This window comes from Pteropus alecto, unplaced genomic scaffold (assembly GCF_000325575.1).
Source record: "Pteropus alecto unplaced genomic scaffold, ASM32557v1 scaffold45, whole genome shotgun sequence".
Classification (NCBI taxonomy): domain Eukaryota; kingdom Metazoa; phylum Chordata; class Mammalia; order Chiroptera; family Pteropodidae; genus Pteropus; species Pteropus alecto.
In genome coordinates, this window is record NW_006442491.1 from 22430116 (window position 1) to 22446079 (window position 15964).

Here is a 15964-nt window from a genome sequence, read left to right on the forward strand (position 1 = left end):
TCACGAAGAGATGGCTACTGTCTCCCCCAAAGTCCGGCCATGCCTCTGCAACTTATCCGAGAAGGCTGTCCCCTCTCCCACTAAACCATGACACCTGAGGATGGGGTCTAGGCCTTTCCTTGGCAACTCGTCCTGGCGCAATCCCAGAGGTGCCGAGCCCATTTATTCACTCAGCCAGGACTCCTGCACCACGATCAGAAATGCTCATCATCTTCTGGGCTCAAACGTGACTTGATTTTCTTCCTGTCCTGGTCCCCCACTCTCCCCCCAATGCTTCCTCTCAGGTTCCTGATCTCTCCTCAAACCCCATCAGTTCTACAACCAGAATCTCACTCAAGTCCCCTAGACTTGTCCCACCCAGAGCCTGACCTGGAGCCCCTTTCTCTGGCTTCTGGACTTCACGTAAACCACTGTGATAGTCTTTTGTTCTCATATTTTAAAGCTGAAGTATAATTTATATAAAGAAAAATGCATACATTTTAAGCATGCAGCTCCATGAACTGCACCAGCCTCTTAACTGGCTCCGTTGGTTCCCACACCTCAACCCACCTCTCATCTGTCCTCCACAGGGCAGTCTGGGCTGCTCTTTCAAGTACAGTTGACCCTTGAACAACGAGGAGCTTAGGAGCACTGACCTCCTGCACTCAAAAATCCATGTATCATTACAGTCAGCCCTCTGCATACAGAGATTCCCAACCACCGCAGAGCTGACCCTTGAACGTGGATTTGAACCATGCAGGTCAATTGAAAAATCCACACAGAAGTGGACTCACGTGGTTCAAACCTGTGTTGTTTAAGAGTCAACTGCATATCTGACCATGTCACTGCCCTGGCCAAAAACCTCCAGCAGTTTCTCCTCCTCTAAGAATAGAGACCTACAGAAACAGAATATAAGCACTCCTCGCCTTTGAGAAAGCAAAATATAGTCAGATAGAAATCTACCCTTAAGAAAAAAGGGAAACTGTTAGGCACTTGGATCTTAAAAGATTTTGTTTATCCAGATGCTGAGCTGTAAAATGTCTCCATCTGGGATGAGAAAGTAAATTTACAACCCACTGAAAAGAGAACATAGTTTAACTGCGTACGTCAGCTGCTAGTCAACTTAAATTTAATGGTGATTATATTTAACCATTTGCTGTTGTTGCATTTATATCTCTTTATTATTGCTTTGTCCATGTCCCATAGTTGTTGTTTTTAAATGAAATTTATCCACTTTAAAGTGCCAAATGGAATGAATTTTGGCAAACGTTTGCTCATTACCCTTTACAGTTGAGCCCTTTGCCCACCTCTCAGTCCAGGCCACCACTGATCTACTTTGTATAGAATTCCTTTGCCTTTTCTAGAATTTTACATGAATAGGTGGTATAACATTTACTCTTCTGTGCTTGGCTTCTTTTGCTTGGCATATTTTTGAGATTATCTATGTTAATTCATACATCTGTAGTTCCTTTTCACTGCTGAGTAGTATTCCATTATAAGGATATAATATAATTTATCTTTTCATCAGCTGATGAGTATTGGGGTTGCTTACAGTTTGGAGCTGTTATGAATAAGGCTGCTATGAACACTCATGCACACATTTTTGCATGGTTATACACTTTGTTCTCTACCAAATATGACAGATTTCTCTGTGGTATCTCTTGCTACTCCATGCAAAACTAACTATTCTCTTGCTATTGATTTACTACATAAGCTTGTCTTTCCCATATGAAACACACACACACACGCACACACACGGTTTAAGAAATACAGATTACAAAATTGTAGGAAATCATAAAATGTAACAAGGGACTATTCTTTTGTGTAACTTTCCCTAATACTATGTGCCAAGCATTAGGCAAAGCATGACATAAGCATTTTGTCATTTATCTCTGACAACAGCCTTGGGATGAGATAGTGCCACTATTCCCATTTCCCATACAGGAAGTTGGGCTTAGGAAGGGAAGGGAATGACCAAGGTACACCCAATATCAGGGTCCATCAGAGTCCAAGCACATCCCAGGGCTGGGGTTGAGGGCTGGCTCCACCCCTGGCTTCCTATAGGCTCTCTCTGGGCTTCAGTTTGATAATTTACTCATCGTCTCAGATCTCTGAGACTCTTGTGGAAGGTCCCGGCTTCAAATATTCTGCTCTCACAAATAATCAAAATGTCCAGGAAATGGCGATATTTCACCCAACCACAGCCAGAAGTCAGGACAATAAACGCAGCAAGTGGAGCCAGGTGGGGAGTTTTCTACCTAACTGCTGGCCTCACACTATTCTTAAGTTAGCCTGGGTTTAGAGGAAAACCTTGAGGATTTCAACCAAAGTGGACAGTTAGAGCCCGACGCTTGAGAAGCTAAAAGAAACAAAGACAACCAAAGCAGCCATTAAATGGCTCTGCAGAAAGCAGAGATTTGTTTTGCTCCAGAGAGAAAGGGGGTGAAGGAAGAGGGAAGGAGGGGCTCGATACAGAGGGGAGAGGCGAGCAGAGCCAGGAGCAGGCGATGGAGGTCTGGGTGCTGCTGGGCCATGACCAATCTCCCAGCAGCTGAGGCATCAAATGATGCCCACGGACGGAAAGCACGGGACTAGAAGCTTTCTGATTTTCTGTAAAGTATACCCTTCCTCTCACCTTCCTGCGGTAGGTGGCTTACTTGTGTTAGCAAGTTTTGCTGAGGGGTGGGGAGGCTGAGGGGAGACACTGGGAGAGGTGTAAGTGATTGAAATGTGAAGACTATACAGAACCAGGGCATGATCGTGGGCAAGCGAACTTCAGGGCCCAAGATGATAAATAATGAGAATTTCTAGCAATCTGTAAGCATTTGGAGGAGGGCTTGGGACTTCCCCAGAGTACAGAATAGAATTTCAGCTGGTCTTATCAAGGCCTAGGGCAGGAAAATCCAGCTGACACAGAACACCTGGATGAGTCCAGAATGAGAAGAGAGAAGCCAGAGGAACACCTGAGGATGACCTTCGGAGGCAGGGCAGTTGGTGTGGGATTAGGAGCATGGGTTTCGGAGTAAGGCTGTCTGGGTTTAAAATACTATCCCCTACCAGAAATAAAGAGGGACATTTTATAATGATAAAAGGGTCGATCCTTCAGGAAGATGTAAGAACTTTAAACACATAGGCACCTAATAACAGAGCGCCAAAATATATGAAGCAAAAACTGACAGCAATGAAAGGAGGAGTAGACAATTCAACAATAGCTGAATGCTTCAACATCCCACTTTCAATAATGGATAGAATAACTAGGCAGAAGATCAACAAGGAAACAGAAGCCCTGCACAACACTGTAAACCAGCTAAACCTACCAGACATCTACAGAACTCTCTACCCAACAACCTCAGTACACCTTCTTCTCACATATACATGGACCATTCTCCAGAGACCACATGCTAGGCCATAAATCGATAGATTTAAAAAGACTGAAATAATACAAAGTATGTTCTCTGAGCATAAGGAATGAAATTTGAAAACGAGAGAAAGACATTTGGGAAACTCACAAATATGTGGAAATTAAACATATTCCTAAATAACCAATGAATAACTCAAAGAAGAAATCACAAAGGAAAATAGAAAATACTGTGAAATATACGAAAATACCAAAACGTGTGGGATGTAGCTAAAGCAGTGCATGAAGGGAAATTCATAGCTATAAACACTTACTTTTAAAAAATGAAGATTTCATATCAACAACCCAATCTTCCATCTTAAGGCACTGGAAAAGAAGAAAAATAGAGCAAACTAAACCTAAATCAAGCAGGAGGAAAGAAATAAAAAACATTAGAGCAGAAATTAATGACATGGAGAACAGAACAGAGAAAATTAACAAAACCAAAAGTTGGTTCTTTGAAGGTATTTTTTTAACTGACAAACCCTTAGCTAGACTGACCAAGAGAAAAAAGAAGACTCAAAATTTCCAGAATCAGAAGTGAAAGCGAAGCCATCACTACTGACCTTACAGAAGTAAATTCCTGTCTCCTCCAATGACCCATGGGTAATTGCAGGCGAATTACGGAAACTGTTATGTAACCTGCCTTCATTTCCTCTACTCTTCAAAAAGATATCATTTTTTCTCAAATGGTTATGAAGAATAAACAACTTCGTGTCAAGTAACCTAGTTAAGCTTAATTAATTACTGCCACTCTCCCAGTTACTCAATTCTTTTCCTCTCCCTCCCCATCCAATCCTACAGCCCGTCTGTTTTGTTGGCTCTACCTTCAAAACATATTCCAGAACCAACTGTTTCTTCACCTCATCCACCCAAGCTCATTAGTCCAAGTCACCATTCTCTCTCCCTGGGTTATGGAACAGCCTCCTAACTGTTGCTACTCTTGCCTCCTCCCCTTGTCTGTTCTCTATACCAGCAACCTCCAACCTTTTTGGCACCAGAGACTAGTGCTCCTATGGGAATTGAATGCCTGACGATCTGAGGCAGTGATGCTAGCGCTGGGGAGCAGCCGCAAATACAGATGAAGCTTCCCTTACTTGCCTGCCACTCACCTGCTGTGCAGCCCAGTTCCTAACAGGCCATGGACCGGTCCATGGCCCAGGGGTTAGGGACTCCTGCTCTACACAATAACCACAGCTATGCTTTTAAAATGTAACGGTGCTTGCGTCTCTATTCTCCTGCTCTCCAGTCTCCAATCACTTCCCATCGTATGTGGAATAAAATACACAAAAATATATCCTTTTTTCCATGACCTACCAGGCCTCGCATAATCTGACCCATGTACCACTCTGCCCTCTGCCTGCAGGACTCCAGCAGGCGGTGTTATTATTCCTCACACTCCCCCGGCTCGTTTCTGTCTCAGGGGCTCTTGGTTTTTCCTCTGCCCTCAACATCACCCTCTGAAGATCCGCGCGTGGCTGGCGTTTCCAGTTCATTAGCGAGTCTACGCATTGTCACCTCCTGAGATGGCACTTTTTTGTCCAACTTACCTACTCAGCCTCTCATTCTCTATGCCGGTGTTCTTCTTTATTTTTCTTCCTGGTACTTATTGCTCTCTGACATTATCTGTTTATCGCCTGTGCCCTTTCGCTAGAATATACTCTCCATGAGGCAGGGGCTTTGCTTACACACTGCTTTTACCTCCAGTGCCCAGGTCAGAGCCTGGCACACAGAATGTGCTTAATACACATTGAAACGGAAGTAAAAGCTCAGCAATAGGACCCACGGACAAATGGGACTTTCTGTTTGGTGAAGGATAAAGGTGGCATCTCAAACGACAGGGAGAAAGGCAGACTCGTCAACACAGGGTGTTGGGACCACGAGGAAGCCATGTGGCAAAAAATTAAGTTGAAGACTAAGTCACAGGCATATAACTTGGCTCCCTCTTGAAACTCCTCTTTCAAAAGCATGAACTCACAAGAAAGAGGAGAATGGAAGAGGAGATAACTACAGAATTTTTGAGGGTAGAAAATAAATGGACTAGTATTAACCGACAGCAAAGTCAAGCCGGCAATAAGGTGAAAATTTAACCTGATTTATGCCACAGAATCCTTAAAAGTCTCAGAAATTAGTGGTACTACCAGGAAGAGGCATGAAGGTGTGGTGCGGGGTGGGCTGCTACAGGAAGGAAGATTAGTAGAAGAGGGTTTAAAAAGCAGCTTACAAAATAAAGACAGTAGACTCCTAAATCCCCTCCCTGTTCTACCCCCATGCCACCATGGCTGCAACCCAGAACCTGGCCGATCAAAAATTTATTTTTAGGAGGGGGTAGGTCCCTGGACAGGTGGACACTAGATATGAGAGACAGAGAAGATACCAACAGAGGAATTATACAAAAGTTCATGTACTAACTGTTGAGGATGTCCAGACCCTCAGCCCTCTTCCTCCACTCAGCTCTGGGAACACTGCCAGCGAGGCACAGAGCTCATAATTCTACATGGTGAGACCCCCTCGCCCCAGGCTTTCATCCTCAACTTGACTCTCAGAACTCCCAGCACAATGAGAAAAACAGACTCCTGTCAGAGCATATTATCAAGAAATTCCAGTTCACTAAGGATGAGAGGAGATTCCTAAAGAAAAACTAGGTCATATACAAAGTATCAGTATTCAGAATGACTTGGGACTTCCCGACCGCAATACTGAAAGCTGAGAGACAACACAGCAATGCCTTCAAAATCTGGTGAAACCTCTGGATGTATACCCAAAAGAACTGAAAACAGGGATTCGAATAGCTATGTTCATAGCAGCATTAATAGCAATAGCCAAAAGGTGGAAACGACTCAAGGGTCTATTGATGAATGAATGGGTAAACAAAATCTGATCTATACACACAATGCATACTATTCAGCCTTAAAAAGGAATGCCATTCTGACACAGGCTAAAATATGGATGAACCCTGAAGATATTATGTTAAATGAAATAAGCCAGACACAAAAGGACAAGTACTATGTAGATTCCACTTCTATGCGGTCCCTACAGTAGTCAAATTTATAAGATACAAAAAGTAAAATGGTGGTTGCCAGGGGCTGGAGAGAGGAAAGAACAGGGAGCTACTGTTTACGGGTAGAGTTTCTGTTTGGAAGGATGAAAAAGTTTTGGAGGTAGATGGTGGTGATGGCTAAACAACAACGTGAACAGACTTAACACCACTGAACTGTACACCTAAAAATAATTAAAATGGTCCATGTTATATTTTTCCACAATAAAAAATAAACCTGAAAAAAATTATTTCCAACCGAAACTTGTCTCATACACTCATGGGAGTGCAAGTGAGAATTTGTTCAATGATTGTATTCATGTGAAATGATATATGTATAAGGTTACTCGCTACGGCAACCCAAATGACAACCCACGGGACACGTGGTATATTCATACAAGGGAAGAAGAGGTAATTGCTGAAAAGAATGAGGAAGAGGAAGCTCTTCGAGTACAAAGAAAAGTTTTTAAGATGTACTGATAAGTAAAAAAGGCAAGGTGAAAAACAGAGTGCCTCAAGTATCATCCACTTAACACCATTAAGTTTTATTTCAGCATCAAAATCAGGGTAAAGGGCAAGAAATTTCATTTTCCAAAGGACCAGAGGGGACAAATTACATTCACATCTTATGAATGGGTAAAGCTTAATCTTTGCCAAAATATTCATCCTAAGGGCTGAAGGCAAATCCAGGTTTTATGGAACCTGAAACTTCCATAATTTGGGAGGCTTCGTTAAGAATATAAAATTAAATATACAAAATTTGGCACAAATGTGACTATTTATTCAAAATGAGGAAAAAAATCATAGCAGACTACAAATTTTTAAAAGCTAACGAATATCACAAACAACAGAAAATTCAGGAAATAAAACCTAGCATTTGGGTGTCAGACTAATCGGGTTGTTCACTTCGTAAGTTTTATAAAGTTCTAATCACTATGTTGTACACCTGAAACTAATATATGTCATTTGTTTAAAAAAACAAAACAAACAAACAAAACAGTTGCACCCAGCAATGCCCATTACCATTTATGCGTAGACTAGCAGACTTTAGGGTGATTGGTGAATGCAATTTAGTGGATCCTAGAAAAGGCATGCTTTCTGGAATTCCAGTAAAGTGACAGAAGTTATCCTTCCATTTTAAAGTGTAATGTAAAGCAAATGTATTAAATAAATGGTAATTTAAAATGTATTTTGTGTTTTAAAAAACAACACTTTTATTAACTGCCTGAAACATCTCTAAGTTTTCTTCTTTCTTTTAGGGGTATTCTTTGACTGTCCTTAATATGACAATGGTTTTGTAATATCGTTTTACAGACAGAAAATAAAGATGACTCAGTCTTTCTTCTAACATGTGCATTTATAATCATATGCACTGCATTATCAAGTACATTCTTGGCAAAAGAAAACTTCCATTTTAAAAAATTGGTGGTATGAACCGAGTCCTCTGCTTCCATTTCTATAATCTTTATGATTGCAAGAATTTTCTGCAGACCAGCTTCTGACTCCAAATATTTCAAATCTTGTTTATCTTCCTTTACTTATGTACTTCTGGTGCAGATGCTATAGGACACCTTCGCACGGTGATACTACCTCTGTTCCTGCAACTGTGTGTCAGGACAGCCTTTCCTGTACCAGGACAGCTGTCAATATCTGAACTGCCCACGGAAGTGATTACAAACCACATAAATAGAAAACCCAAACTAAATGTATTCTCACTCAACCTATAGCCAGATGCAAAAAAAAAAAAAAAAAAAGTCCGGGCTAACACAAACAGAATAAGACAGTGGTCTTAACTGATTACAATGAAAATGTCTTAATTTTGTACATGTTATAAAAACATATGACCTCTTCCAGGGTCTTGGAAGAGATGAGGGCAAGTAAGGGTCCCTAAAGCACAAGAGTCATTAGCTTCCTGGAGAAGGATCTGTTTCCGCTATAGAAATTCAAAGTCTTTCCTTTTCTGGCCCAAAATCTGTCTTTTCAGCCTATAAAGTAGGAGTCTCAAAATACTCCCTCCTTGGGATATGCCATGAAAAATAGTGTAAGAACTCAGTGCCTTGGAAAAGGTGGCACCACACCGCCATGAAGATGGGTAAGATAAGAATTGGTATGCCATTCAGAAAACAAATTATTGGGATTCTTACCTTACTTTGTAAACCAAAAGTCCAGATGTGGCAAAGGGTTGAATGTTAAAATTTTTTAAATTAATCCATTAAGAAACAAAATCAAAAAGAAAGTGTAGGCAAAGAGCCTTTGATCACTGGTATTCTTCCTAAACCTAAAAGTAATAGACATCACAAAGGCCAACATTTGACCAAGGGAAAAGTTCAACCCGTTTCCAGTTTGCCCAGAGAACACTCGCTAGTGGCTTCTGTGGCTGCAGCTTTACCCTGAGATAACACGTGATTACAGTCCTAACCTTACTCCCAAAGTTTGCCATACATCTCCCATGCTTTTCAGAGAATTTCAACAAAATAGGATTAATGCAGTTGGGGACAGCTCATTTGAACAGAAAAGATACCAAATGATCTGGGGAAAAAAAAAAAAAAGGATTGCAAACGAGACGACTGTGGTCAAATTCTGTGGTGAACTTACGGCACTGAAATGGTGTGACAAGAAGGAGGTGACAGTGTTGACAACATGCCACAATGATACTGTGATCGAAGTAGACAACAGAAATGGAAAGAACACCAAGAAGACATGTGTCATTGAGGATTATAACGAGAACATGGGAGCGGTGGGCTCGGCTGATCAGACGCTCACTTTTTAGCCAACTGCATGCAAAAGGCACAAGTTTTGGTATAAGAAATTCTTTCACCACCTTTTAAACATTACAGTGCTGAACTCCTACATCCTGTTCAAGGACAATCCTGAGCGCATGATCAGCCACGTAAACGTCAGACTGACGTTGACTGAAAGAATGCTGGAAAAGAAAGCATCACAAGCCGGGGCAGCAATGTACTCGAGGTTGACCGAGCTCTGATATCACACCTCTTCACCTGTCTGGAACACATTTCCCCAAGAGCACACCACCCACATCAAGGAAACAGAATCCAACTGGTCGCCGCAAAGTTTGCTGCTCGCACAACAAGAACGGCAAGAACATCCAGAGAGAAATGCGATATTTTTGTGCAGAATGTGATGTTCTGCTTTGTGTTGTTCTATGCTTTGAAATTTACCACACACACAAAAATTATTATTATGATTAATATTTTATTTATTTTTTTTAGGCACGGCGATCCTTGGTTGACCTTACACATTGCAGGGACCTTGTAAGCTTACAATCCCTTATTTTTTTAGTTTTTACGCCTACAGCACCTGGTCTTCCTAGGTGGTCTCCCATCCAAGTACTAACCAGGCCTGACCCTGCTTAGCTTCTGAGATCAGATGGGATCGAGCTTGTTCAGGGAAGCATGGCCACAGACACAAAAATTATTAAATATTGATCATCATATACATTTCTGTTACATTAGGATTAGAGACAAGTTCTGTTTAGAAATAACTCCAAGAACAGTTTTTATATTTTATTTTCACATTGAAAACCGGTCAGATTTGCTTCAGCCTCAAAGAGCGGGTTTATGTAAAATTAAATTAATGCTAGCAGCGAGCTGCACTTTTTTTTCTAAACAGGAAATAGGTTAAACATTAAAAAAACAGCTTAGAAAAATGTAAGGCAAACAATAATCTTGGGGGAAAAATACCTACCTGCAACAAATAAGACAAACAAGGGTTAAGCAGCCTTACTATTAAAACGGGCATGCAAGACAGTGGTGGGGTCTGAGCTGAGTCTCCCATTTCCAGCTGAAAACAATTAAAGCCCAACAAACTCAGGAGCATTTGGCACCTCCCCCTTTCCTGCCTGAAGACACTGAGATAGAAGGGAACATTAGCACATTCATCTTAGCACATATGAACGAAGTGTGGCAAACAGGGCGGAGCCAAGCAAAAATCTGTTCGCTAGATTCCCGTGTCTCATTGTTTCTGGGTGACCATGCAGGAATTTGTTTGCCAGGTGTCTGCTCTTCCCCATCTGCCTATGAATTGCCTACCTCCTCCTCCCTGGTCTAAGATGATATATATACCCCATTTGGCCTCACTGTCTTAGAAACTTTCACGTTTCTGTGAATTCCCATGGGCATGTATTAAAATTTGATTTTCTCCTGTTTATCTGCTATATGTCTCATTTGAATTATTCGACTAGCCAGAAGAACTAAAGGAGATAGGGGAAAGTTTCCCCAGCAACATCAGAAAGAAATTCAAGAAGACCTCAAAAGATGTGGCGATAATTCACAGGCGATAAACGTCCGATTCTTATGAAATTTTAAGATTGCCAATCTTAATAATAAAAAAGTGCAGATTAAAAGAACCAAAGGCTATTCTTCAGCCACCAAATGGACACAGATTATCACAAAACTGCTGACACTTGATGTGGTTAAGGACTGAGAGACAAGTACTCAAACTCTATAAAAATGCTCTCGTGGAGAGCACTTCCGTAATATGCCTTAAAAATATTCACTTAGTCTTTGTCCCGGTAATTCCATTTCAGAGAATCTATTTCAGAAAATTCTCAGAACTGTAAAGATATTGATGTAGAAAATGTTCGTTGTAGCCCCATCGAAAATGGGGGGTAAATGTAAGTAAGAGGGAGGAGAGAAAAACACCCCTCAGAATGTGTGCATGTGTGCATGTGTCCAGGTAAACCTGGAGAAGGGAAGAACAGGGACCTGGTTATCACTGCCAATGCTGGAAGGCGGGGATGAGGAGGGAGGTTATTTGCTTTTTCCTTACATGCCTTTGCATTGTTTAACTTGCCATAATTAACATGGTATATTTGCTTTTGTAATTAAAAAATGCTCCAGGAGGTAAGAAAATTCCCCCATAGAAACACGATGAAAACATGCCAAATGAAATCTGATCCCCATGTATCTTATCTACAGGACCCTAATAAAAATAACTTAAAACAGTCATTAGGTCTCCTCGGCCCCACCCCAGCCAACTCGGACCAGGTGGTTTCTATAGCGATGAATAGCGGTGCCAGTACCCAGTGGCTTACAGGTATGACAGCAGACTACCAGAAAGTCAAAAGGAATTTTTTTTAATCCCCAAAGTAAAAGCACAACACTCACCATTTAATCTATGTCTAAAAGCCAGAGGGCATCAAGAGAAGAGATTGTGGCATCCCTATCTGCTGTCACTGCTACATCCTGGCCACACTGATACCCCTGAGTTAATATGCTATAAATTGGGCCCACGTGAAATATCGTTTTCATGCAAACTGTTCACACAGAAAAAAATCAGATAATTAAGCATAACTAGAACAAAGCTTAGCCTGGCTACTTAAGAAAGCCATGCAGACATATATCTAAAATTATTACCTAATTTTAGACATGTTACCTAATTTTAGGTAATATTTCCCACCATTTAAACCAGTAAATATAAAATATAAACCCTAGCGCTGCCTAAGCTGTGGGCATGTACATTACACGTGTGTAACTTTCACAAACATGTAAGCTTTAGATAATAGAACGTCAAAGAAGAGACCTTTAGGGCTATCATGCCTAACTCTCATTTCTCAGCTAAAGAAGAATGCCTCACAGCTATCAGAGCAGAGCTATGATACTCCGATAATGGTATTTGCTCTTCTACATGAACACATTCTGTAAGAACATAATTCACAAAGGGCTTTCACAGCCATTATTTGCCCTTCACCAAAGCCAGATGTTTCACAGATGAGACAACTGAGGCTCAAAGAGTCCGGATGATTTGCCTACCTCACCTGGCTGGTAGCTCAAAATGCTGATGCCCATAAATACCCTTCGAACCACCCAGCGCTGTTACCTAAACCCTTCATGACAGCCTCGATGTTGGTTACCCCTCTTCAAGCACATAGCTTGACGTGCACCAGGCACTCAAAAACTAAATGCATGAGTGGATACCCAACAACTAGAGCAAAGCCAAGCAATGTGGTTGACCAATGATACACTACAGGTGTTTTAAGATGTTAAGCTGAAAGCCACATTAGATGAAAATGCAGAACTTCTGTGAGAAAGCCATAGCTCTAGATCTTAGAGACAGGTCTCCACCTGTTTGGCATCAGGTACCCAGAGCTGCCAACTGATGACCCTACCTCCAACCTCTTCCCACCTCTCCTCAGGCACCACCTCAGGAGCCTGCAGGGGCTCCTGTGGGGGTCCGGATCTCGCCTCCCCAGAATGTGCCACCTTCGCATGCAGATTATTTTGAGCTGAAAATAATTAAAGCCCAACAAGCTCAGGCAGAGTTTGGTACGTCCCCCTTTCCTGCCTAAAGTCATTCAGATAGAAAAACCTGCTTCAGGAAGGAAACTCTGGCATGTTTATTCACCTTAGCACATATATGAATGAAGTGTGGCAGACGGAAAGGAGCCAAGCAAAAATCTGTTCCTGTGTCCCATTGTTTCTGGGTGACCATGCAGGAATTTATTTGCAAGGTGTTTGCTCTTTCTCATCTACCTATGAATTGCCTGCCTCGCCCTCCTTGGTCCAAGATGACATATATACCTCATTTGGCCAGTCTTTGGAACTTTCATTTGTTTATGAATTCCCCATGCACACATGTTAAAATTTAAATTTGATTTTTTTCTGTTAATCTACTGTATGTCGTTTAAATTACTATACCAGCCAGAAGAACTGACCGGGTAAGGGAAAGCTTCCCCAACCCCAACACTGCTCTGCCCACCCACGCACCCACGCACGCACACACTGTCCACATTGCCAAAACCAAATTCTTGACCCTGGCTTTCAAGGCCCTATCAGCTGACCAAATCCAGCTTTCCCTGAATTACTCACTGACCCTGGCCTTTACTGGCCTCTTCCTCCCACCCCACAGAACCCTATCTCCTTCATGCTGCCAGATCTAGCCTTGCCTCATGTTGGCTCCTAGTGAATATTGGTCACTTTTCCCATTTCCCAGGTAAAAAGGGCAGGGTTTTTTAAGTGGATTTACATAACATTCATTTGAACCTATGTGATAACCAAGTTCATTAGAAACAGGCACAATCAACAGGGAGCCTCACCATCAGAAGCCTCTAATTTGGGTTCCCCAGTATAGAGGCAGGAGCTGCCTATGCAACCCATCCAGTCTGTTTTCTGGCCTGAGGGGCCTTGAGTTCCTGGGACTCTTCCTAAAATGGCCCCCAGGGAGGAACCCAGGTAAGCCTGGGCTCTGATGCCTGCCCGTCTTTCCTTCCCCACCTAGCCCCACCCCAGATCTGTCCTAGGAGCTGGCAGGGGTGGGGAAGACCAATGAAACTTCAGGTTCATTTTCAAGCAAGTCCCCTCTTCTCTCAGGGACCCAGTTTTTTCATATGTGAAAAAGGGCGAAGGGTGGCAAAACTGGATCAGAGGAAAATGTCAACAGAAATAACTTCCCAGTTGGAAAAGGTTTTCCCATAAGTTCTCATCAAGTATATCCAAAGCCCCTTCTTGCTGGGACACTGCAAACTGTCCTAACAAATATACCTTGGCCATCCCCCAGGTTGATGTTCACAGATTTACCTTGTTGCAACATCACGCTGTACGTACGTACGGAGGTCTCAGAGTTGCTGTAAGCAGTCAGCTCCCAGCGAGGGGACTGTAGTTGTTTGCAATTTTCCACCAGAATGAAGAGTGCTGCAAAGAACAATCCCGTATAAGCATTTATCTTTGTTCTGAGGTTATGTCTCATCATAGATTCCAAGAAACAGGTTTACTGGCTTAGAAGATATACAAATTTTAAATTCTGATACTTACTAGTTGAGAAACTTTACATGGTTCTCAAACTCTTTGTATTTAGGCTTTACCTGAGAAATATTTACAGTGCATAATCTTGACACATTACCAATCTAGCTCTACCTCCCAACTCTGCCTTTCCCCCACCCCTCCAAGAAATCTGGGGGAGGACTCCTGAAGCTGCTTCCAGGTTATCCAACTCCCAGGTGGCTCTGCTTAAGGCTAAGGGAGGAAGGAACTTCTCCCTTCCATTTGTCACAATGTACCACATCTAGCACAAGACTGGAGGAGCCCTAGCCCAGGGGGCTGCTGCTGGTGGTGAATTTACGAGGTCTCTGGGCTCCACCCCAGGTCCCCAGTGGCTTCCCTGAAATGAACATAGCCTGGCTCTCATGCACAAGGTGTCGCACCAAGTGCCAGGGACAGTTACATCCAGAGTCACCTGGCTGCATCCATTTTTCCTTCTGGGCGCCCCCCCTTCTGAAGGTCCCTGCCCCACACATGCTCTGTGATCCTAGTGACCAGGGTCCAGTGGTTTTACTCTTACCTGAGACTCCCCAAGTCTCTCTTTTTCTCTCAGATGGCTGTGGACCAAGCACCACTTCCTCAAGAAATTGTTTCGGGCTCCCACTCTGGGCCTCAGTTTCCCCATTTGTGAAATGAAGAGGCTTAGGCAATGGCACTGACACTTTAGGTGCTGCTGTGAGGAGAGCAGTATAGCGGACTAGGTTCTAAACGTTTGCAGGGAAGTCTGGCTTCGATGGGGAGTCCAGGTGTGCCTTAATGATCATTTAATCAACACTCTAATTGGCTTATGGCCTATTTGGAGGAAATTCTATTTTTGTTCTCAGAGTTCTCCATTGTTAAAGTGCAATTAAGACTAAAAGCCATTTCAAGGTTGATTTCCAATCTCAAGGGTCCTAGATATCTGGGACCAGAAGAGGAACTAGAGGCCCAGAAAAAGGCTTGCCCAGTATTATGCTCTTTGCTGGGCTGGCCAGGGTTTGCACAAAGAACCACCCCTCAACACCCCAAGGTCCTAGAGGGGTTGGTCAATAGATATTTCACAGTGATACAGAGAGCAAAGAGCAGAGAAGAGAGTGCTGGCAGGTTTGGGGAAGACCAAGGGAAACGTCTTGGAGTTGGGTGCTGTGGGCAGAGTTAAAAGAAACCAGCCAGGAGAGCTGGGAGCTTCTAGACTGGTAGTCTGTGTCCTCTAGGGGCCTGTCTCAATGGAGTAAGGACAAAGCCTCCGCTGTTGATCCATTTGGGTTAAATGACACTGACTGTGTGACAAGAGCCTCTCTGCAGCTCATGGGCAAACCAGAGTCGGATATATGACAGCACCTACCCCATAACCCGGCATAGACCGGATGCACCCGAAGTGCCTTGCTGAGCGTCTTGTGTTAAAAGTACTTCAGCATTACCTCCTCTTACTTCTGACCGGCCACTGGTGTGGCAGACCCTGGGTAGCCTTCCTACCGGCCTCTGTGGGCAGAACAAGCATCGCACTAAGAGCCCAGTACTTACCAGCTAGGGGTAAACCCCTGGACTAACTGGGCCTCAGTTTCCTCTCAGTACAATAGGTACAATCATACCGGTGGTGGGAGGTCCTGGTGGAGTGAGCGGACTTAAAAACATCAGGCTTTCCATTATTTCTCCTCCAGGAAAAGACCTCCATCCCCAGCGTGGAGCACACAGTAGGCGCTCCGGAAATGCTTTCCGAAGGGAGGTACTGGCCACTTCCTGCCCCCAAGCGAACTATTCGGAGTCTGGGTTCCCACCATTGCTCTTATTGCTCTT

The 15964-nt window shown here is 43.0% G+C and overlaps 1 long non-coding RNA gene and 1 pseudogene across 1 annotated transcript in view; both read right to left on the bottom strand.

Annotated features, from left to right (window-relative positions):
* LOC112470941 overlaps positions 1 to 15949 on the bottom strand; it is a 43108-nt gene extending 27159 nt beyond the window's left edge. The window contains exons 1-2 of the long non-coding RNA XR_003043089.1: positions 15692 to 15949; positions 13949 to 14062 (exon numbers count right to left, since the gene is read on the bottom strand). This is a non-coding gene — a long non-coding RNA (uncharacterized LOC112470941). The remainder of the gene's footprint in view (positions 1 to 13948; positions 14063 to 15691) is intronic.
* LOC112471385 lies at positions 9720 to 9838 on the bottom strand (annotated as a pseudogene).
* Positions 15950 to 15964: the final 15 nt, after the last annotated feature.